The sequence below is a fragment of the Henckelia pumila genome, chromosome 1 (assembly GCF_033568475.1).
Source record: "Henckelia pumila isolate YLH828 chromosome 1, ASM3356847v2, whole genome shotgun sequence".
Lineage (NCBI taxonomy): Eukaryota > Viridiplantae > Streptophyta > Magnoliopsida > Lamiales > Gesneriaceae > Henckelia > Henckelia pumila.
Window position 1 is genome coordinate 172,584,735 of NC_133120.1, and position 6,703 is coordinate 172,591,437.

Here is a 6,703-nt window from a genome sequence, read left to right on the forward strand (position 1 = left end):
CTGATAATTGCTCTAGGTGTGCCAAAACGCGAAAAAATATTTTTCTTGTGAAACTGAATGACAACCTTTGCATCATTATTTTCGCAAGCACTCGCCTCTACCCATTTAGACACAGTGTCTACAGCAACCAAAATATATTTTTTCCCAAAAGAAACTGGGAACGGACCCATGAAATCTATTCCCCACACATCAAAAAGTTCACAAACCAAGATATTATTAAGTGGCATTTCATGTCTCCTAGAGATATTACCATTACGCTGACACTCATCACACTTGGTTACATACTCATGCGCATCCCTAAACAAAGTGGGTCAATAAAAGAAGGATTGGAGTACTTTAGATGCGGTTCTAGTCGCAGCAAAGTGACCTCCGGTTGGACTCTTATGACAATGGAATAGAATCTCACTTACCTCTTTCGTTGGAACACATCTCCTAATTATACCATCTGCACATATTCTAAACAAGTAAGGATCTTCCCACAAATAGTATTTCAAGTCAGAAAAGAATTTCTTCTTTTGCTGATAAGTAAAGTGCGGAGGTAAGAACTTAATTGAGAGGTAATTAACAAAATCAGCATACCATGGTAAATTGTTCACCTCAAAGAGCTGTTCATCAGGAAATTCATCACGAATAATATTGTTGCTCTGAGCGGGATTCTCCAGACATGAAAGATGGTCCGCCACTTGATTTTCTGTGCCCTTCCTATCGATGATCTCCAAGTCAAATTCCTGCAAGAGAAGAATCCAACGAATTAGTCTGGGCTTTGCATCTTTCTTATCCATCAAGTATTTCAAGGCCGAATGATCAGTGTGCACTATCACTTTTCTCCCTATTAAGTAAGATCTGAATTTATCCAGAGCAAAAACCACAGTGAGTAGCTCTTTTTCAGTTGTAGCATAATTTCGTTGGGCAGCTGATAGCGTCATAATGGCGTAGTAAATGACATGTATGCATCTGTCTCGCTTCTGCCCCAAAACTGCTCCAAGAGCTGTGTCACTCGCATCGCACATCACCTCAAAAGGTGATTCCCAATCAAGTGCTACAATCACCGGTGCAGTATTCAACTTTTTCTTTAGAATCTGAAAGGCCTACACACACTCAGCAGAAAAATCAAACGACACATCTTTTTATCAACAAATTAGTCATCGGCTTGGCGATGCTAGAAAAATCCTTAATGAACCGCCTATAAAATCCAGCATGTCCTAAAAAAATATGCACCCCTTTCAGATTTGATGCTGGAGGAAGTTTCTTAATTACCTCAATTTTTGCTTTATCAACTTCAATTCCATTTTCAGAAATTTTATGTCCCAAAACTATTCTCTCTTTCACCATAAAATGACATTTTCCCAGTTCAATACTAAATTGGACTCTTCACATCTTTCTAACACCTTAAACAAATTCATCAAGCAAGCATCAAAGGAAGATCCAAAAACTGAAAAATCATCCATGAATATTTCAATAAAATCCTCAATCATGTCATGGAAAATTTCCATCATACAGCGTTGGAAAGTAGCCGGTGCGTTACAAAGACCAAATGACATTCGTTTATATGCAAAAGTCCCATAAGGACATGTAAAAGTGGTTTTTTCTTGATCCTCAGGATCAATGGAAATTTGCATATAACCCGAATAGCCATCTAAGAAACAATAAAAAGGATGTCCGGCTAATCTTTTCAACATTTGATCAATGAAGGGTAGGGGAAAATGATATTTACGGGTTGCATCATTAAGTTTTCTATAGTCTATGCAAACACGCCAACCCGTAACAGTTCTAGGGGGAATTAACTCATTATTCTCATTTTTCACAATAGTGATCCCACCCTTTTTCGAAACAATCTGGACAGGACTAACCCACTTACTATCAGAGATGGGATAGATAATACCTGCATCCAAAAGCTTAATTACCTCCTTATTGACCACTTCTTGCATGGCGGGATTGAGCCGCCTTTGAGGTTGAGTTGATGCTTTGTGATTAGCTTCCATCAGAATTTTGTGCATGCACATGGAAGAGCTGATCCCCTTTATATCCGCTATGCTCCACCCAATGGATTTGATATTATCCCTCAACACGCGAGTCAATTTTTGTTCTTCATTCCCTGTCACAGTAGAAGAAATAATTACAGACAGTTTATCATTATCAAGCAAAAACAAATATTTTAAATGCGAAGGAAGAGGTTTCATCTCAAGGATTGGGGCATCTTCAACTGATGGCTTTAATGCTCTTGGAACATGTCCAAGCTCCCCAATCCTTGAGTTTACCATCCTTGAGAGTGGTTTGTCGGCGTCCAAATACTGCATGCATTCCTCAATCTCCTCCTTATCCAATTCTTTTGGTGCTATATGTGTCAAACATACCTGCAAGGGATCTTCACAAATAAAGTCATGCACATCACACTCAACAAACCCATCAGTAGCATCTATTCGGAAACAATTTGAAACATTGGATGGATATTTCATAGAATGAAACAAATTAAATACTACCATCTCAACATTCAACCTTAGCACCAATTCACCCTTTTGGAAATCAATCAAAGATTTTCCAGTGGCTAAAAATGGTTTACCCAAAATAAGAGGAATCTCACGATCCTCTTCCATATCCAAAACAACAAAGTCTACTGGGAAAATAAATTTATCGACTTTAACCAGGACATCCTCTACAATTCCCCTAGGATATTTAATCGATCTATCAACCAACTGTAGGGAAATTGTAGTTAGTTTCACCTCACCAATTCCTAACTTCTCAAAACAATAATATGACATCAAATTAATTCTTGCACCAAGATCACACAAAGCTTTGCTAAAAAATGAATTTCCTATGGTGCAAGGAATAGAGAAGATACCAGGATCCTTAAGCTTCGGAGGTGATTTATTTTTTAAAATTGCAGATGATTCCTCCGAAAGCTTAACAGTTTCAAAATCCACTAATTTTCTCTTGTTTGATAAAAATTATTTTAAAAATTTATCATATGAAGGCATTTGAGCCAAAGCTTCTGCAAAAGGGATATTAATATGCAACTTCTTAAAAATCTCTAAAAATTTTGAAAATTCCGTATCAAGTTGTAGTTGCTATGCTCTTTGGGGAAAAGGGAGAGAATTTATATCAATATCAACATTTGAGTTCAGAGCCTTACCTTTCTCCCTCGAGTTCTCGCCTTGCTGTTTGTCTGATTCTTTCTCCTTTTTATCTTTTTCAACATCAACATCCTCCTTCTTCACCTGCTCAGCAACTATGACTGCATTGACGCCCTTTGGATTTTTTTTCTTTGTCACTAGGAAGTGAGTCTGGCGCCCGTGTAGCGAACTGGTTTGCCAACTGTCCCAACTGGGTTTCCACTCTTTGCATCATGGCATCATGATTCTGCCATCTCATCTCGTTCCCAGCTATGTACTTTGCAAGCATGTCTTCCAGATTTGACTTATTCTCAGATGGCTTTAAACCCGGTGGCATAGACTGTCCAGCACCCTGTGGAGGTCTAACTGTTTGCTGAGGAGGCCTTTGCTGTGCAGGATGCTGAGATGGAGTAAAACATTGAGGCTCGACAGAATTTTTAGCCTGTTTCCACCCAAAATTTGGGTGACTTCTCCAACCTGGATTATATGAGAAACTATATGGATTATACTGCTGTCGCCCTTGGTTTCCCACATAATTCACCGAATCACTTTCAAAAACTGGCGGCCCATCAAAAAATGAATCTGGCATGAATGGAATGCCAATCGCTGATCCTTCAACTGATTCAATGCTTCCTTGGACTTGATTCACTTACTTTGATGGTGCAGATTTATTTGCTTGCAGTTGAGATACTTGATGAGTCAGTCCATCAAGTTTTGCTGTAATTGCTGTCAGAGCATCCATTTTCAGAAATCAAACTTTCTTTTCTATCCTACTGTCTTGCCAACCAACATTGCTTTCAGCCATATTTGAAATGATTTCGAGTGCTGCTGCAGGAGTTTTTCTATAAAGGCTGCCATTGGCAGCTGCATCAAGCATGGAACGCACAGATGAATCAACCCCGTAGTAAAAAGTTTCTACTTGTTGGCCTATAGAGAGATCGTGTACAGGACATACTCTCAACATTTTTTAAATCTCATCCATGCGGCATTCAGTGATTCTCCATATTTTTGCCTAAAAGACATTATTGCATTCCGCAGTTGTGTAACTTTGGTTGGTGGAAAATACTTGTGCATGAAAACTTCAACCAGACCATCCCAAGTAGTAATTGATCCCTCTGGAAAATCTCGAAACCACTCAATTGCTTCTCCTTGTAACGAAAATGGAAATAGCCTCAGTCGAACAACATCAGAAGTCACTCCATTAAATTTGAAGGTGTCACAGATTGACAAAAATTGCTCCAGATGAACATTCGGATCCTCAGAAGGCGTCCCTCCAAATCTGACTTGCATTTGAATCATCTGGATAATGAATGGTTTAAGTTCAAAAGTGTTCGCCTGAACTCCAGGGCAAAAAATGATGGATCCGTATCCTCCAATTAATGGTCGATGAAGGTCCATCAGAGTACGGTTATTCTCTTCTTCAGCCGTATCTTCAAACTCCTCTTTAGATTCAAAATTAAGAGCCAAGTTATGCTTCCTTCGATCTCTACGTATACGACGAAGAGTGTTTTAAATCTCCAAATCAAGCTGTATGAGGTCGTCAGAATCTTGAGCACGGCTCATATAACATGAGATATACTCCTGAAAAAATAAAGCGCACAAATCAACCACTTGAATAAAAATTAAACAAAATGAAATAAAAACCTAGTCTCAAATAAATAATCAATCCTAATAGTAAACAAATAGTCCCCAGCAACGGCGCCAAAAACTTGATCGACAATTTCGGTTGGGAAAATTCTAGCAAGAGAACTAGGTCAAGTTATAATATAGTTGGACTGAGTCCAAGTCGATCCCACAGAGACTACTGTTTAAATACTAAGATATAGACTATTCAAATTAATCTAGGCTAATTAAAATAAAGGATTTTTACGAATTATTTAACTAATGAAAATATACTAAATTATTCTAAAGCAGAAGTTTAAATTAAATTAAATGAGCAGAAAAAACTTTAAGATTGATTCAAATTTCAGAAAAATGACCAGGAACACACAACGGTACCAGACATCGATAATTGTGACGTATTGGATTTAATCAAACAAGAATCATTCATATTCACGACGAAATTCCCTAGAATAATTATTAATCTATTTCTAGAATTAATAAACCTATTTTCATTTAACAGTCCAATTATTTCTAATTGAATTTAATTAAACAAAAACGCATTCACGAGTTATGAAATTTCAGCTTTCTCCTAAAATCGCACACTGAAACCGAATACTATTTCTAGTCGGTTTAACCATGTGTTGACTAATATTTTTGAAGCTAATTTCAATTTTTTATTTTTCAAGTCCAGATCGAACAACAGACATGCAATTAATTGGCCAGATTAAAAGCAAAAAATACGCACAAATATTAATCAATAAATATTTCATAAATCAAAAATCAATCAATCCATTCAATGAACAAAAATCAAAAGTCTGGCTCTATCGTGGCCCCGGTCAAAAGACAACTACTCCATAATATCAAAAAGAGACAAAATTCTCATGTTTGAATTCAACATAAATAAATCAGAAGAAGAAGAATGAAGAAAATTTCAGCGATGGCGCCGAATCTTGCTTGTGTTCTTCGTTTCTGCTCTGAGCCGTCAAATATCCAATATGGCAAAAGTTTAGAAGTCAAAAGTCCTTCTCAATTAAGGCTTAATTCTATTTATATTTTTCTCCAAAAAGCCCTATTTTTCGTCCAAAATAATGTCCAATATTGCCCAAAATAATCAGAGTTCCAAAATTCCCAAATTCTGCGCGAATTAATTTTTTCCATATCTGCGATATACACTGACCCCGGACATGGTCCGTTCCTAGGTCCGTGTGTATTTAAAATTCCAAGCCAAACATTTTTACGAAGATGCACGGACCCTCTTCCAGACGATGCACGGGGTCCGTGTATTATTCTGTGGTGAAGTACTTCTCCAAAGTCGACGGTACACAGACCCTCTTCCAGATGGTACCCGGGTCCGTGCAATATTTTTCTTCAAATCATTATTGCTTCGAAGGTGCCCGGACCTTCTTCCAAAGTATGCATAGTGTCCATGCATTAAATTTCTCTTCAATCCTCCTGCCCATGTCCATGCATTATAATGTCTGTGTACTTTATACCCATGTCCGCTATATGATTGAAGCTATTTTAACTGCATATAAATATAAGTTTCCAAGTATCTAACTTAGTTTGTTTCTTTATGCTTTCAGGTTGTGCTAGATTTTAATTTGAACCGATTAAAATTATCTAGGACATGGAGCACGTTAGCCTCTGGTCAAATGACGGGTTTTTGTCCTCTGAGCATTTTTTACTTTAATTTCTCTTAGTGGACAACTTCTCTTAAATGAGTAGCATAGGAAACCGAACGTGCATTTATTCTAAAATAAAATAGCTGTCGGAACTTCAGAGAAGTTCTTCGAGGGGTTGCTCGCACATCATAATCCTTTTGGTCTACACACAGTGGAGTGAAGCTAAAAATTTGATGGTGGAGATTGCTGAATCAGCTAGGCCTTTCTAGTTATATTAAGTAATTTAGTGAATATAGCTATAAGCTTCAATAACTTTTGTTGTCTACTCTTCTCCAAGTGAGGGTGCCACAAGAAGTGGAACTGCGAAAA